The 18,539-nt window shown below is 45.9% G+C and overlaps 1 long non-coding RNA gene across 1 annotated transcript in view; it reads left to right on the forward strand.

Annotated features, from left to right (window-relative positions):
* LOC138690825 (uncharacterized) overlaps positions 1–3,095 on the forward strand; it is a 116,267-nt gene extending 113,172 nt beyond the window's left edge. Inside the window, exon 6 of the long non-coding RNA XR_011329627.1 lies at positions 2,703–3,095. This is a non-coding gene — a long non-coding RNA (uncharacterized lncRNA). The remainder of the gene's footprint in view (positions 1–2,702) is intronic.
* Positions 3,096–18,539: the final 15,444 nt, after the last annotated feature.

Below are 18,539 nucleotides of genomic sequence, written 5' to 3' on the forward strand. Positions count from 1 at the left end.
CCAGTAACCGATCATGCTCATCATGGTGAACTGAAACACAGGCTGGCTCTTAGTAGAAAAGTACTAAATCAAATTAGCATTCTCATTTTAGATGAGCTTAAACAGGAGACATGGAAGCAGCTGAAATCTTGTATTTCAGCTAGCCTGTCTCCCAAATAAAAGCCATCTGACATATTTGCTCCATACACATTTAGGTTTAAAATAATCTCTGCAGCTTGGATGTATACCGTAAGAACATAGCTTTGCTGTTTTCCTGGGAAGAAAACTTTCTTATTTAGTTCTTACTTTGCTCGAACCACCCCCAGAAGAATAAATGCCAGCCTTTATTTTCTAGTAACTCTTCTGCTCTTCTCACTTGGGTGGGTCTGCAGAAAAGATGTGTCACAGTGGGATAGCCACCATCATGCAAGCCCATGGAAAGAATCTATTTGGAAATAAGGTCGTGGAGATTAGCGAAGCCAAAAGAGGCAAGGGAAACTCAAAATGAAGCCTGTTGCTTTGTTGTTTATCGTGCCTCTTGTACCTGATCACCACAGGGAATCCTAGCGCAGTAGCTGATCTGTAAGTGATCTGATATTCTCCATGTGGTTTCAGGTACCTGAGCTGAGTGGAGATGGCTCATTGTGGATTGCCAGTCTAGTAAAGAGTAAACTTCTCTGCCTTTTAAGGACAGCTTAGTGAGAACAATCATTTAAATTCAAATGGCATTGGATCAGTTAAAACTGGATAGGATATAACTAGACAGAGTCATTATGATCCTTGAGACAATATTGTATACCCACCCGGCTATTAATTGATGCGATTTTGCACTGTGCTATGTCAGCTCAGTTCCCAAAGGGGAAAGGGCAGGCAGATCTCATAGCCTGGTTTCCAGCCAGCATCTGTTGTTGGCAGCATGATCTGATAATCTTAATTTATACAGCTAATTCTGGCTGGGAATCTAACTGTTTGTTGTACGTCGTTTAGACTTAATATCACAGTGCCTCTGTGAAGCAGGCAAAGGGCATCATCCCCTCTATTTTACATGGGAAATGCCTTGTTGCAGCTGTAGATCTGCTCCTGCTCTCACGCAGCCTGGGGAAAGGCAGCGGCATGTCCGAAATCTCTGCAGCAGATTTACTCCAGCATTTCCCACTGGTATCTTGCCTGGGAGAAGGGCAGGCGGTGAAGGATACCTCTGTCCAGTCCTGTCCTTCTCTTCCTTCCATTTTAGGCAACGAAGGGTTTACCTGGGTAAATCTTTTTCACATAAAAAACTCAAATGCCGTCTGTATTCCTGTGTATTTCTGTATACTGTGCTATTTTTTTCTGCACAGTCATATAGCCAGGGTTAATGTGTACATGTCGTCAGTGAGGGCTGGTGGGGAGCAGACGCTGGGTGCAAGATCCTGCACCTCCTCGCTCTGTCTGCACCCATCCGTGGGTCCACCGATGTGTCGTGCACCACCGGCATCCCGCTGCGGCTGTTCCTCACCCATCAGTTTTGGAAGACACGGCTGCGTCTCTCTTTTCTCCAGCAGCAGAATAAATGCAGCACTGACGCAGGGCTTGCAGCCCCCAGCGTGTCTCTGGGGAGGGCCATCAGGATGCATCTCAGCACCCCTGGGGAAGACCCTGCCCATGGGTACCCGGCTCCGGCTCCGGCTCCTCCCCAGGGATTTTTCCGTCATTTCTCCCCACGGGCAGCAGTTGCTCCGTGAGCTCAGGTGGCACAAAGGCACACTGAGAGGCTGAGCATCTTCTTTACATCCAGCCGGGACCAATATTTTTACTGTTCGGAAAGGAAAAGTTGGGGTTTGCCGCTCTGCAGCGTTCGGCAACCAGAGCCTCGGTGTTGCTGATAAACCCACTTGCTTCACCTTTCGAGAGGCCAATACCTGAATAAATGCCCGGACTGGAGAGCTGTGCCCCAGGCTGTCAGCACAGGGCAGCCACGGCCACCATCTCGGTGCCGGGCCGGTGGCCGAGCGGTGCCGCGGAGGGTGACCTGGCCCTGGGAACCGACCAGCCGCTCGGTGCGGCTCCAGCAAGAGAATTAGTGGGATTTGTGGCGGTGCCTTAATCCTACTTAGGATGTAGATTGCTCCATTTTAAGTAAGGGGAGGAATGGAGCAATTTACATGTGTTTGTATATTTAGCATGAATTATGCAAAAAAGAGAACATCCTTCTCTACCTTTTGCGCACACGACCTGCATTTTGTGCAGGAATTCACTGCCATGCTGGCAGGGGGAGGCTGTCCATAAAATACAAGATCATTTGAAATACAGTCTCCTTCTCTCAGATATATCAGTTTACCTTTCCAAATACGTTTTAGCTCATAACGGGACAAAACTGTCCATTTGATTATCGCCAGGTTTCTGCTGGATTCTTTCATCCCTGAAATCTCTTTTTTAAGTCAGGAGCAGCCTGTGCACTCGCCATGCCAAGTTTTTCACACAAAGCCTTGGCAGAATCTCTTTGCTTAAAAATATTTCTATGTGTTTGCATTTATTAAAACAAACAAGTACCGTGAAATCTTTGTTTAGTTAGGTTATGAATTATTTGCTTATTTTGTTCCATATTTGTGCAGCTGCCAATATTACATATTCGTAGTTGCGTTTCAGCCCAGCTTGTGTCATTCAAATAAGTAATGCTGGTAAATTTAATTAAAGAAGTTAATATTGGCTTTTGTCGTGATCTGACGTGGTTATTCCACCTACAGTGCAAGGAGGAGGCTGGTGCCAGGCTCACAGGGGAGCTGAGGGACCATGAGACCGAAGGCAGCAAAGGAAGAGCGCGGCGAGACCTCGTCCGACTGCAGCCACCTGTAGCATATTGGGTGTATTTCATTTCTGAGGGCTGTGATAGCGGCAAGTAATTTGTTGGATTTATGCAGGCGTCCCAGGTAAACCTGTGTTTGGAGTGTTCAGGGGAGAAAAGGGAGAAGGTAGGAAATCCAGCCTTTTCCCCTTGGTTTTGTTTGTTTGGATTGCAGACTCGCTGACTCAGGACTGGGCTGTCTCTCAGTCGGCCTTTTAGTGACACGTGCCGGACTGGTGGTCCAGTGGGACTGAGCAGTAGAGGCTGAAGCCAGGAAGCAAGGATTTGTATTGCTTTGGAAGGTCACTTCTTTGGGCTAATAAAAATCATTCCTTTCTAAATGAGTCTGGTTTGCTGGCTTTGATACGGGCTGAGGAAGCTCTCGCAGTGCACACCACCTAGTCTAGGGGTACCCAAAGGAGGCGTGAGTCTGTCGTGAAGTATGATGTCGTGGGGTATGAAGAAATATCAAGGGCATTGATGCCACAATTAGGGACATTATATCCTTGATAAATAACCTGGGGGGTGCATACAGGAAATTCTTCTTCTGTGTAAACAAAGACAAATTCAGATTAGGGAAAAAATGGGCACGTCTCAGGTGAATTGTTTGTGTGGTTGTCTCCAACATTTCCCTTGGGCACAGTTTCTTTTTCAAAATTGGATAGAGTGGTTTAGCAGGCATAAAGGTAACCCAAAGCAAAGTTGAATCAAATTCACAAGCAAAAAAAAGCCCACCTCAGAGGCTTAAAATATAACCACAAAAGACCTGCTGGCTTTATAGCAGTATAATTGAGAGCATGTAATAATCCATTGACAGCATGACCACAATAATACACATTTAAAACAAAGGAGAGAGAATGAGTGAAAAGAAAGAAAAAATTATGAGATAAGACACTTTACAATCATTGCCTGTTGTTTTTGTTGCCATGGTTGTTTTCCTCCTAGTACCATTAAATTATGTTTATACTGGATTATCATAAGGAAAAAGGTATCATAAAGTTTTATGATGAGAGTCTCTGAGAGGATAAGTATTTGCAGGAGGCTGCTGCTGACTGTCTGAGCAATTCGTTTCGTGGTGGTTGTCTAAGAGGGCCTGCTGATAGAATTGCTGCTTGGAGGAGGATGTCAGGGAAGTCATTTCTGGGAGGACAGGCAAGGTGATACAGCCAGGAGTGACAACCTCTCATTCTGGGTGAGAACATAATTCATGTGCACCTTACGACTTGACCTCATCAAAGTGATGTAGCTATAAATTATTAGGAAGATTGATCTACCTGTGAACTTTACTGATCACTTGCCCAGGAGATGTAGGCGCTATCACACTGAGGCCCCAAAACGCTTCTGCGAGCTATTGTAAAAGCTGTTATAAAAAATAACTGGCAGTTCTCCATCAGTCATCCATGGTCAATAACAAGTTTTTTGTCACAGGACTCTATTTACTGGTCAGCTCAGGCTTTCTTGTGAATGATCAAAGATCCCTGCAAGGTCACAGTGGGGTAATTGAGAATTACTGCTCAACAAAGACCTACCCTCTGCTGTGCCTCAAAGGTGGATATTGCTCTTTAAACCATGCATCAACATGATCAATCATATGATAAAATTCATGACACTCCATTCCTAATTCACGACATTCCTAATACCCTTGAGATTATCAACAATTGAAGATTGATTTGGCCGCCCTTGTCCTAATGGCTCTTCTCCTTCCGTCTTGCCGCAGAGGGTAGAGATGCACCTTCAGGCATGCTTCCAGTGGTGCAGCTTGGTGGGGATGTGAAATGCTGATTTTAGGGGCCCGTTCTCTGCACCACTTCAAGAGCTGAAAGTTAAAAACTTTAGAAACCATAAGGGTTTTTGTCTTGAACTCATATACATATGAGTGTTCTGCCCAAGAGCAAATGGGGAGGTTAAGACAGTAGTTCTGCACAGGGACAGTCTGGCAGAGAGCAGCGCTCCAGCAAGGATGCTTCATGGGTGGAGAAGCCCCTTCCCGTGGCAAGCTGCGCATTAACACCAGCGGCTGCATTCCTCCCAGGACCCCACCACGATCCCAGCAGTTAGCAGGTGAGACTGTGATGAAATGGGCCAATCTGTCTTTCTTTGAAGAGTGAGGGTGCAGCAGGAGATGTTGACTGGCGGATACAGTAACTGCCCCAGGTTTTGTAGTCGCTGTTTATTCTCTGAGAATCAGTGAGAACTAACCAGACTTTTGACGCAAAGGTAGATCCCCAAGGTAGGAACAGCTGCTTTTGAGGACAGAGGAAGGAGTGGCTCCTTCAACAATAAATACAATCTGAAGTCAGTAGTAGGGGCTGAAAGGTTGAACAAATTTGGGAGTATTTCTATAGGCAGCATCTATCTTCCAAATATGCAGTCGGGCCCAGTTATGGAACTCAACATATTTAGTGGCAGTTTTCTGTGATGATTCAGAAAATAAATGCTAAATCAAGTGAACTTTGAACAATACAACTGTCACATACTGGGATTCCTACTTGCAAACTAAGCACATCTATGAGAAGAAACAGTAGTGACATAACTGGGTCACACCTTTGAGCTTCATACGTACCATATTTTTTCCTTTCCTTAGCTGGTGATTTTCTGCATTTCATAAAGAGCAGTTAAAAATCTCTTGTCTTTAGTTATTCTTCTTGCTCCCCATGTTCTCCGCTGGGCTGGGACAATGGTGCAACGAGTGTTAAGGTTAAACAATTAATTCCATTAATAACACATGGCCAGCAGTTAAATCATGCACCTGACTTGCCGTGCTGGACACCGCACACGCACTGAGCAAAACGGCAGTCCTTGAATCTGTGAGATTGTGGTTAATCCTGACAAAATGTCATAGATAAAAAGAATTGAGGTTGATTGGCACTGTATGGATCGGGTTTATCCTACCCAAATAGTGTTAAAGTTCCATAGCCTGCGTGAGGGGGGAGGATTTGAAGAGGGCGGGAGGGAGGCTGTGCGGGAAGCCTCGTGAGCACTGCTCTGCACAGGGGTTCCCCTCCTCCATTCATTTATTCAGCGGTGCCCATTTGTTACATGCATGAGGCATCTTGAAGAGTTCCCAAAGTAACCAAGAAGATGGTTTGACTTCCTCTAAAGTAGGTCTTTGGGCCTGATCCTTATCCTGTAGGAGCTGCACTGAAGTTGGTGCTTCTTTACCAGTGTCATTGGCAAGAACAGGGCCTCCATACTGGAAAGACACAAGAACAAACTGGGTCTGCTTAAATTTCAGATAAATCTCAGAGTTTAAAGGATCAGACATGAAGGAGAATCTTCTAATAACCTGGTTGTTAAATTTCACTTTGGGGGTCAGAGGGCAGGTAATGGAGGTTGAGAACAGCATCATGCATCCCGCAGAAAGGCATTGTTTATTTAAATTGTCCCATTATTTCCAGATTTATGCTGTAAGAACCATTTCCACAGACAAAAAACTTTTTCTATTGAGTCCTTGACAGTGGTGAGCACCCCAAAATCCATACGATCAGCTTTCAAGAATGATGCCTGTAAAAAAAAAATTAAAAAATTAAAAATCCCCCTGCAACTGCAAAGACTGTGAACTTAATTTACCAATGCAAACAAGAGAAGCCTGCCAAGTTGCCAACATAGTTATCTAATTTGTTGACACAGAGATCACAGGCAACATTTTATTTAGTTCTATACATCTGCATTTGTTTGCCATCCGATCAGGTCTCTAATCCAGCCACTTCTGCATCAGGGAAAATTGCTCTCTGTCCTTCCCGGTTCTCTTACAGCAAAGTGCAGCTGGGATATTTCAAACTATATTTCTGACTCTTTCTGATGCCTGAATCTGTTGACCTTAAGGGCACGTTGTGAGGGCTGTTTGCTTTCAGGAGTGTTTGGGGAAGGTGACGGCAGGCAGCAGTGAGATGTGGAAAGATGACGATCGCGTGGACGTGCCTGTGCTGTTAGTGTGAATAATGGGGTCCTCTGTGCTTTGGGTTGGGGTTGACTTTGTATGTGAGCCTTCCAAAGAAATCTGTGTGTCTGTGAAAGCTTAACTGGAGCCAAAGCAGCCAGGTCCAGCGATCGGGCTCCTGGCTTTGGCTCCCTTGTCTCGACCCTGCTCGCACCCGGTGCCACCTGGGACCCAGGAGACTATCCCAGCCCCTTAATATTTTGCCCAGACACAGTCAGGGAGGTGTGTTTCCTGCCCAGGAGAACCTGCTTCTCACTTTCAAATTTAATTGACCTTTTCCTTCTGCTCTTCCCCTTCCATCTGCTCGTGCCCATCCTTCTGTTGCCACTGTCAATTCTTGCATCTCACCAGGTCCAACACGGCACCAGGCAAACCCTTATACTGAAAATCCCCCAAACTCTTTAGCCCAACTGCTGCTAGATTGCTGTGAGTATCTGCACTTTTCTGGCATGGAAATGGGAGAAGGAGAAGAGCAGAGAGGTCACTCAGTCTCTTACCTATTGCCAATGCAAGTTTACCTTCAAGAATCAATTTATCATACTCAGCAAACCATTTCACATGTGTCCAGGTGGCGTAAGGGACTGGGTGTAGTCATCTGTCTCGGGAAGAATCTCATTTGGCATTAAAACATTGTGATCCTAAATTTTGTCTCCTGACCTCTGAATAATTCTTGTCTCTCAGTCATATTTTATTCTTTTCCTAATTCCCTCTCATACATATCCTTTTGGTCACCTCTTTAAAATCATCACTCTCCTATGCCATACCAAATTTACTCCTTTGGAGCTTCCTTCACGAGACAATATCCCCAGTCACTTAATCATTTTGTTGCTTGTCTCTGAATTCTCTCCAATTTGTCAAAATGAATGGCTCCTAGCAATTGGTGATGATGAGAGGATAGAGGGTGTATTTAATGTGACAGTTATTTACTCTGCTGAGAAAACATCTTTGTTTTCCTTCTCAGAGAAATAAGGCTGTACATTTTCATCGCATTAGAGGCACAGCTATCTTGTGTACTTATGAGCCGTTACACAGAAATACTTTCTCTTGCAGCATTTTATTCTTTATTCTTCTGTCGCATCTGCTCTGTGCCTGGTGGCAGGAAATGTTTGAAGCGTGGGTATAGGTTTTAATGGTTTAGAAGGTTTGTTTTTCCACAGCTAAGGTTTGGGATCACTATTTACTGTTTTGCTAAAAATTATCAATGTATCATCACCTTTCACTGCTAGCTAAGTATATATTGAAAGCGTTTGCCAAATTAAATCTCAAATTAAAAAAATATCTCACTGACTGTCAAAGTCTCAACATAGCACAGATGTGTGTCTGGAGAAGGACTCTCACTGTGTATGTACTCTTTAACTGCAGAGAGGTAAAGAAAAATATTTTCGCTCAGAATCACAACTTGAAGGTATTCCAGTGTAAGGTTGCTTTGACTGATGCAAAGCTGCGAGGTCTGTGCACAGGACAGCTCTGGAGCTTTCTCCCCGAGAAGGCTTCACTTTTATGTGTACCTTGTAAGAAAAGCTGAGGGAATACATTTGGGAGACTTACTCCGTCTAACAGCGCATGGTGTACAGCTGCCTTCTGCTTTTACCGAGTGCTTCACTCTCTTAAGCAAGCACACCGGCTGATCAGGGGTTGCTTTAACCGAGCTTCCCTCTGCTGACTTCGAATAGGGAGTGAAACCATTTCCCACCACCGGCGCACAAACATTCCTTGGCATCTGCATCTGTGCTTATCAACACCGGTTGTTGCCTAGATGGAAGGAACTCTGAAAAATTATTAACTTCATTAATAAGATAAGATAAGATGATTTCTGAAGCAGTGAATTCACTAAGGGCCAGGTTCAATTAAAGCAACGTGCATCTTTCAAAAAATTTCTGGGTTTTTTGATCTCTTCCTAAGGACATTCCACTTTTTTGACCTCAATGTGTTATTTAATCTGTTGGGGCAGAATAAATAATCCAACCACCATAAAGAGCTTTCTCCCTTTATACTAATCAATTTGAATAACTCTAACTTTTAAAAATGTAGGATGATATTATTTAGTACTCTAAAAATTTGTAAACAACACTTTTACCCTAATGATAGTTGGTAAAATTAATCCTTTCAAAAACTATAATATTTTTTTAAAACCACTATCTCCCACCAGCTCTACAAATACTTATACAATTAATTGAAGCCCAGAAAAACCTTTGTCCTTTATAGATGTCCTGACATAATCCATTCAGTTTGGGACAGAAGCATCTCGGGATGCGCCATCCCGTCTCTCTGGTTTGATGGCCGCATCCCCCCGCCTGACTTCTGCGCTGGATTAGCACTTTCCAGATGTTGCATTTATGTCACGCAGATCTCTGCGGGGTCACGCAGATGCACGTGGGGGTGTCCCCAGTTTTCTGGGGACCCCGAAGGGTGGGAAGGCAAAGGGGGGGGTACCACAAACAAGCTCTGCTCTGCAGTGCTGCCCCGGATCAGCTGCTGCAGTCAGTATCGTGGCTCTCTCTCTCAGCCTTTATAAACCTGTGACTGTCATGAAGTACTGCAAAAATAAATCAAGACCAAGTAATGCTTGCTCAGGATCCCTGCCAGGTGGCCCGTGGTTTTATGGAGCCTGCCTCGGCGAACACGGCATTGCTGCAGCAGAGACCATGGGGCCCGGAGGAGCTGCTGTGGAAAACCCCATCTACGGCCACGGGGAGTCCTGCGCTGCACCTGGGAGCTAGACTCCTTGTTACATCTTTGGGCTGTTAGGGAAAATGTGGTCTGGTGTTCTCCAGGACTAGCAAAACACACCACTGAAATCTGTTGTTGGGTGACAAAACTTGCCCAGCGTGAATCACGCAGCCTCCGACAGCCAGCAAGGAAAATGAGTATAGGAGCCGCCGATTTGAAATCTCGTGGCAAGTAACCTAAACTTGTGTAAATACTCATTTTCCTGGAAGCAGTAGGCAAGAAGGATATCGTTCAGAGCTGCTTCGTGTGAGCGGTGCAGAAGGTGACACAGACGCGAGGGGCTCCAGCTCGCCTCCCAGCTGTAGAGCAACCCTGACCCTGTAACCGATCCAAGGGAGTTTCCACTTTCCAGTGGGATATGGCATATTCAACAACTCCTTACGGTGTGAACTCCAGCAGAGTGCTCTGAAGAGCCCAAGGGCTTCTCAATGGTCCTTACTAATAAATGACCTCAAATATTTCCTCCTGATGGCAGAGCAGTGTAGAAGTCCCCAAGTGACCTCTGCCTGGGACGTCTCTTCCCTGCTTGGGTTCACCAGAAGCCTCCTCGCACCGGGTAGCTGCATGTTATTAGCAGATATTGGTTCAGATTGAGGACTGATCATTCATATGAAATGCTGTGGTAATATCTCAGGTTTTTACATAATGAAAACAGATTTTAACCGTTTTCTTGTTAAATGTTTGATAAATGGAGTCTTATGTCTGCACAATATTTTGTGTTTGAAAGGCAACATTTGTTTGGGCTTCCTCAAGCAGGAAATTTATTTTAACAGCTCATTTCATAGCACTGAAATATTACTACTACTACTACTACTACTACTACTACTACTGACAATAATAATACCACTTAATTGTTAAAGTGCCTTTCAACTTCAGGAATATCAAACAGTTTTACAAACTCCTCCACCCTGGAAAGCTTCCAGTCTTTCACTACCTCTACGCTATGTTCTGGGGCAGAAAATGAGAACTGTGCTTTCCCAAGAAAATTGCATGGGAGTTTTACATAAGAAAAGTGAAAAGACACCTTCACAGTGCCTTTTAGATAATGGTTTAAGAGATGCAGTTTTAGTTTTGCTGACATTTGCCTTGTTTCCCTTGGAGTTGTTTATCTGGTAGCTGTAAGGTTTACCATCATCTACCCTCTTCTTGCCGTACTACAGTGATACGTTGGATGGTGTGACTCACCGTTTACCTGTGACTCCTGTGAGATGTCCCCTCTGCTCCTGCTGCGTGCAAGAACAGTTGAAGCAATTGGGCAGGTCTTTGGCACAAATATATCACAGCTCTGTTGATTATTTGGCTGAGGAAATTACCCTGGCTCGAGTCCTTCTTCTGGGCTTTCTTTTCATAGCTCAGTGAAGCAAAATCCATTTGTTTCATTGATGCTTGGGTTGGACCTCAGTGATTTTCCAACCACCTATTAAAATAGAGCCTATGCCTTTCTTTTCCAGAAAACCTCCATTTTGTTCCATGACTGGAACGATGATGTCAGACCGGAGTATTTTGGATTTACAAATTCCCTGCTACAAAATAGGAGTGAGCTAATCAGAGGGACAGACAGGCTAATTATAGCAGAGCGAGCGCTTCTATTTATTCCCAAGTATCTTGTTAATCAGCAATAATGGAAAAGAAAGTAGCAAGAACTTACATGGCAGTTAAGTGAGTTTTCGTTAAAATATATATTCTTAAATTAACCTAAGTGTCTTTGAATCATGAGAATGTAATTTAATTTAATCCATTAGCAATATGAAACTTGAATCCTACTTCCCATCATATCTTCAAGGGCGTAAGTAATGAAATGTTTAGTGGCGAGTAGGTAGTGTTATTATTAGAGACCTAATTGCTCAAAGGTGCAATAATATCCACTGCAATATTTCATTTTGGGGGGGTTAGAGTCTTTTACAATGTCACAGTTGAAAAAGGATGGGAAAGAAGTGCTGGGCAGTTTCTTGCGAAGCCTAATGAAATAGGTCACGGTCTGATGCATGAGCTGCAGTGAGGTTGATTGGGATAGGAATGGGAGCAGAACCTGTCCAGCAGAAATAAATGTATAGAGCTACTTGTTCCTGTTCTTTGTGGTTGTACCACAAGAACATTTATACAGACATCAACATTTTAAAAAAAAGCAATTACATTTTAGCCAATATCTGATCCTTTCACAGAAAGGGATCTAAAAGCAGTAAGAATATTAATATCCAGGATGGGTGGCAAGGGTGGCCCAGGAGCCCCCTGCGCTGCATGCAGGGAGAGGAGGAGGAGGAGGAGAAAGAGGAGGAGGAGGAGGAAGAGGAGGAAGATGAGGAGGAGGGCTGTCCCATGCTGGCTAAATCAGGCTGGACAAGGAGCTCTGCTTGTGTCTGACGTCCACTCTGCGGGGAGGGGGGGTCAGCTGGCCCTTACAGGAGGCTTCTTGCAGGTCATGCAGAGCTTGAGGAAGAGCACAAACAGAGCCCCCAAACTCAGAGCCCAGCTCCTTGCTGCTGGCGTGCCTTTAGCAGGAGTGATGCTGGTCCCAAGGGATGCCCTGCAGACGCCTGGGCTGTCCTCTGCATTGCTCCAGTGGCTCAGACCTCAGATCTCTGGATCTTCTCCCCCATTGCAGCGTCAAAGAAATGTTCTCTACCCATCTCCGGGAAGGATTTAATAACAGAATAAAAATTAATTGCTGCCTTGTTTGTTCCGGTGGCAGCTTTTACTGACAACAGCCAGAGCAGGGAGCTGGTGGCAGGGGTAGTGACAGCAGTTTTGTGGGGTCTTGCTCTGTATCACACGCCTCAGACGTGAGGAGCTGCAGATACGGTTTGTCCCATCCAAATTGCCACCAAGAAATGACCTGCCCCTCTCTGACAATACTGTTACTCTGCCCAGCTCTGCATATCACCGGGAATAGCCACCGCATTATTGCTGTTATTTTTTGAAGCAGCAAATTTTGCAATACTCAGTCCTGTTCCTCCAAATCAACTCCATCCCTTTGCCTTGCCCTGCTGCTCACTGATGTCTTTCCTCATCAGGGAGCAGGAAGCAAATAGCACGGTTTATTAGCTGCAAACAGCAAACACCTCCTTTTTGGGATGGATTTTTTAACACCCAGTTCTGCAGTGATCTCCTTTTTGGGCTCAAGACTTTAGCCTTCAGTACAGGGCAGAAAGCAATAGGATTTGATCTTCATTTTGAGTCTGTTTAAGGAGGTTTATATTTACGAGCATATAGAGTTTCCTGACTGGGGGAAAAAAAAAAAAAGCACTGTTAGAAATCAAACTTTGATCCCCTCAAGTCACATAGAGGCAGGCACTAACAAGCATCTTATGAGCTGAAAATTGAATCTTATAGCATTTCAGCCAGGCAGTCTTGGAAAATTAAGATTAGGGCTGGAAATAGGAGAAATCAACATTAAAGCTTATGTATATATGCTTTATGTATTAGCCGTGGTGACCAAAAAACCCTGAATTTTTTCACATGGCAGATAAATAAACTTTGGTTGGAGCACAAATTTAAGAGAAGAGCAGAGGGGAGGTCTGAGCGTGGCCTCATGCAGGGGCTGGCAGTGATCTGTCCCAGCGAGGGCAGATGCCGAGGGGAGGAAAGCAGGGAGCCCTGGCCTTGGGACAGGCTCGGGGCGGCTGGGCTGGCACGTCACGGGACTGACACCCACCTCGGGGTTTCACCAGCTCAGGGTCAAGGGGTCTGTGTTCACCCCACTCTTTCTGTTCTTTCCTTTTTGGGGGGAAGGGGGGGGGTTTGTTAACATCATGGCACACAGTTACTTTTCTGCAGTTTTCTCATATTTTTGCTGTCATCCTTCGCTCCCTTCGGTGCGTAAAATTTATTTTGCTTAGTTGCATTTTATTTTAAAAAATGCTACCGTTTCCACTTGACCTACTGTGATTTCAGAAGAGCAGTGTGGTACATTAATCATCTGGGTAACGATTGTCTAATATTTATGTGAAGCTTCTTTCAAAGTTGGTATATTACTTTACATGGAGAAGGTCCTGTTGATTTTCCCGCTGCAGCCAGAGGCGTGGTGTGCATTTGCCTTCACTCATCAATAGGACGGAAAAGGGTCCAAGTGGCTGTTGATACCTTTCGCAGCCTCCTCTCCCCAACCACACAGGCATCTTCAGAAAATAGTTTGTCAAATATTCATGGTTTCATCTTTTCCCTTTCATTTCTGATGGTGCGATGCTATTTGGAATAACATCTTCTATGAGGATAACCTTTAAAATTCAGTAGAGAAAGGAGAAGAAAGAAGAATAATGCTTACAGAGGTCCTGAAGGAAAAACTAGCACAGGCTCTTACTTATTACTATCAGATTGGACTTTTAAGTAACCTACACAGGTTTTCTAAATATGCACGATTACATGTCCTGATGATGAAAAACCTGCTTGTTTTTCAGGACGCAGACTGACATGTAACTCTCTGGCATTTAAATCCTCGCGTCTGTAGTCCTTTGTTTTGGAGAAGGCAGCAAATTAAACTCCCACCAGCAGACACCCAAAGCAGGTCCTTCGGGGGGGTACGCGGGGCCGTGCAGCTCAGCATGCCCGAGAGTGACTCACCGAGCTGGCGGGTTATTGATTATTAATAGGACAAATGTTCCCATTTCAGTGACTGGAATTGCTCGTGCACCGAGGAGGAGACGGAGAACTGCCTGGGAAACGCCGGGCTGGGCAGGTGCTGGGGCGAGAAGCGGCGAGGTCTCCGTCTGGAAGAGGTAAAGGGCAACGTCTTCTGCCGGCGGCTGGCTACCGTCCTGCCGGGGCTGGTGGCCAGGCTGGGGGCGGCAGCGGCCCCTGCCAGGGCGGCGGAGCTGGCGGCCGCACCAAACCCCCGGTGCCAGCGGGCAGGCCAGCCCGGCCCCGCTCTGCCAGGTCCTCGTTGCAGGTGGACGCGTGGGTAGAGAGCAAACCGCTGCAGGGACAGGCGGGGAGATTGCCGAAAGGGGCGTCTGCTGGAGAGAGCATGCCCCAGGGCATCGGTGCAGGGACCTCACCGCTCCGTGCTTCTCCCACCCTATGGCACGAGGTCAGGCTTCACAGTTTTGTTAATTAAGTTCAAGCGGCATAAAACCCCTCGAGTTTCAATGGGCTTAGGTAGCTGGGTCTCATCCTCCATCCCTGCTCTCTTACACATCTGTTCATTTTTCAGGAAACCAGACAATCTTTGGTCCCTTTGGGGCTCTTTCATTCAACCTTTTCATTTTGTTGTTTGTTTTTTTAGATTTCCATTGCAATCAAGCAATCCAAACCAGTCTCAGCTTGAAGATACGAAAACTGAACTGTTGCACTAACGCTGTTATTCTTTAAAAAGGCTGACAACTTTTTAAGGGTTGTTGACATTTCCTGTCTCAAGAATAATGTAAAGCAACAACATTCAGGAATCCCGCAAAAGTGATTCCTCTTTTCTTGATCAGCTCTGGTGTATTCATACAAACTTACAAGAATAAGTATATTCCTCTATACTAGTCCCACCTGGGGACTGGGGGGCCCAGGGCTGGGTGAAGGCAACACTCGGTGAGTGCCACAGGGACTGGGACGTCACTGGTGATGCTCTGCTCTGCTGGAACACAAGCAGTGCTGTGGTGCTAAAAGTAAAGCAGACAAACTTCCTTTGCAAGTAGTAATGCATGGGTACCGTTCTTATTAAGATAGACCCTCTAATCATTCTGGTAGATCTGGGTTGTAATGTTTTATTTCAGTCAGAAGTGTTTTTTGGTAAGATAGAATGAAACTTATGAAGCTTAATGTCCATGTCAAATATAAAGTTTTCCTTTTGACATATTTTATCTCAGTGCGACCATGGAAAGTATTGGATAATCCACTTCTAGCTGAATATTAATGAAGTAAATTATCTTAGAAAATTTCCTACTGTGTTCAGACTACAGGAACTAACATGCCTCATTAGATGCCTGTTGATTAGAAATGTTAAAGTGGCTTTTCTTTCTTTGAATTGTAATTAAAATTAATTTGATAGACTTAACCCCCACCCCTGTAACTGGCTATCCACTGAATCTTGTAAGTTGGAAGAAAAGCGTAGCTTGCCCGGCTGTAGCTTGTCTGGGGCTTGGCTTTGCCCTTGTGTTGAAGCCAGCGCACAGCCGCGTGCCGGAGGGTGGTGGGACAGACGTCCCGACGGTGCTTCTGCGCGAGCGGTGGGACCACCGTGGGGATGGAGCCAGGCCAGCCGGGAGGTGGGCGGTGGGCTTGGTGCCCCAGGGCAGGGATGCCTGCAGGGAGAAGAGTTCCCACTGTGAATCCAGGCCAAACACAGGCAGAGAGCTCTCAGAAATGTGCTCATTTTGTTCATCTCTCAATTACAGCCGTTTTCTCATGCCAGAGGTGCATCTCAAATCGCTCCTGTCGCCGTATCCTCTCTGTTCTGCAATTCATATCCTTCTTTTGCCTTTGCAAGTATGTCTAGGATTGTGCTTTCCTTTTAAACCTTCTCCAAATCATGAAATATTGTTTATATCATTAATTCAGGTAGGGAGCCAAGAAATGTGCTGAATGCAATCTTGCCTTTGCAGCCTGGTAAGCAGCAGTGAAAGCTCGTTGTAATAACAGAGCATTGCCCGTTATCGTTACCAGATGTACAACACAGAGTGATTGTAACTCTCTGAATCACAGGCACACCGGGGACTGGAGGGTTAGAAAAAGTATTTAATCACTGGTCCCTTTAGGATTAATAGGCAAGGCGAGGGATAACATTTGTAATAGATTATATCTTTCTGAGAGCAGAATCTAGGCAGATTAAGTACTGTATTCCTTACAGTTATTTTTGTTCTCAGGACGTATATTTGGGTCAGAAAGATCTTTAGTGCTGTAATGGAAATGCATTACATGGTAGAGGAAGCTTTAGTTGTTGCTGGTAAAATGAGAAAGGAAGTCACCTCGCTCTGCGCCCTGGTAAGTACATGAAGTTTAATTCCATCACTGCTCAAAACAAGTCAAAGCAGGTGGGTAATTAAGCCGGAGGAACACAGGTCAGGAATTTCATGCTTTCTAGGTGTTCAGACCTGTTCAGCTCTGTCTCCTCCTGGACAGCCTTCCCCATCCCCGGGACCTCCACCCCAGGATCCAGCCCCTTGCAGGGCTCTGGCTGCGGGCTGGGGTGCTGCACGGCCACGGGGACACAGGCACGGAGCTCCTGAGCAGTTCTGCACAGTGACAGGGACAGTCTGAAGTGCCTCCTCTTTTGGGCCTGCTTACAGTGTCTCCGACCTTTTTTAAATATATGTCTACAGCTGTCCATGTTTCCTGGAAAATTCACAGTGTCGGGGGGAGGGAGGGGAAGGGGCCCAACAGCAGACGTGTCCAGCGGCAATCTTGAAAACGCCGTCTTAAGTCAGGTCACAGAGAGGAGCTGCTTGGCTTGAGACTGTGTTTTAATTACTGAGCTCTAACTTCATTCCTGCTACACCTATTTCTTTCATGTTATATATAACCGAGCACAATTCCTCTACTGAAAAGCTCCGGGAGAATCACTAAAAATCAGTCCAGAAAGACTGGCCGTTCCGAGGCAGGGAAGGCTCTTTTCCAAGCAGAAGAGCGGGGCTCAGCTTCAAGCCGGTCGCCGTCCTTCCCCTGCCTGTGCAGCCTGGCAGCACGGCCCCGATCCCGGGGCAAGGGCTCTCCTCCCGGCATGAAGGATGGGGTTTGCAGGCGACGCCAAGAAACCCCGTGGGATCTGTGCTCCAGAAACTTCACTTCCCGCGGGAGCAGTCCTCAGCACAGCCCCGATTTCACTGCCTCTGTGGATGGTGCCAAGCAGTTGGTTTTGCTCCAGGCTTTCTCTGGAATTAGGGACTCTGAAACAGAAGACTTGTGTTGGAGCATCCCCCCAGGTAGTTACTTACATTAAGGTACAGTGTTGTTTTCCCTGAACCTCTCCAGCATGCTTTAGCTCTGGAGGAGACTCAGGCGGCTGGCAGAGCAAGCGGGCAGCTGGATCTTAAGGATGTTTGAAGCAGCAAAACAAACTGATCCAGGTGTGAGTCTAAGGGGCAAATCCTGTTTTCCCTCCAGGGCCTTTGTAGGGACGAGCTTGCAAGGGTTGGAAACATTGCACATGGCTTGTTACAGCCCTGGGAGACATCCACTTCTGTCATCACACAGTGTCAATGTTTGCTGGCCACCTTGTTTTCCTTCCCACGTCTGCCGCTCCTTTTGTTTCGGCGCTTGCAGGACGGGCCTGCCAGGTATTCCGGAGCCCTTACCTGGAGCAGGATTAGCCTTCGGGACATCAGCTGGGTTTGTTTCACCAGCCTAGTTAAACAAAGCGGCATTTCCTACCCAGTAAGTAACTATTCACATGCACCTGGCTGGGATTCAAATGCTTAACAGCGATAACTTAGAGGAATGCCATGTGGCATGCACTAAACGGGAATGCCAAACTTGTTATATTTGCAAGCCAAAATACTTATGCAATTAGTGCAGCCTTGGCCAGTGGCCACAGCCAGATGTCTAGCTGTGCCCTGCGCACTCCTGGAGGAACAGTGCACGAAGGAAAAAGAACAGATTTTCTTTAAGTAAAATGAAACAGTAGGATTCGCCTCTCCTAAATGAGCTGTTTATAAAGGGCTTATATGGTTAACTTGCGCTCAGTGATTTATTCCTCTTTCCCCTCCCCTACACCTCTTCCCTGTACTCCCAGCGTCTACTGAATGTCTAAATTAAATAATTGTCCTGATTTAGACATAAAAGAAGTTCTCAGCTGTCTGAGGCCCCAGTTGGGCGTCAGGATTCCTGGGAAGGGATGAAAACTCCTGCAGCCACAGCATACAAAGCACTGATTTGGGAATAAGCTCTCCCCGAGAGTTTCAATATGCTGATTAACTTGGTACCAGCCAGCTCTGTGTCAGATCAAGCCTGTCTGCCCCGCTCTCCTTTGGTGCTGTAATTCTGAGACCAAGTAATTTCCTGCTTTGGCATTTAAATAAATCACTTGTGGCTGCACAAGCAGAGGTGCACATGTGGTCCCCAGCAGGGACACAGCACCCCCGTCTTGTCTTAAGATATAACAGGACCCATCTTCCCGAGTCCCACCCATGATGTGCTGTCGGTGCTGGGTCA

This window comes from Haliaeetus albicilla, chromosome 24, assembly GCF_947461875.1.
Source record: "Haliaeetus albicilla chromosome 24, bHalAlb1.1, whole genome shotgun sequence".
Lineage (NCBI taxonomy): Eukaryota > Metazoa > Chordata > Aves > Accipitriformes > Accipitridae > Haliaeetus > Haliaeetus albicilla.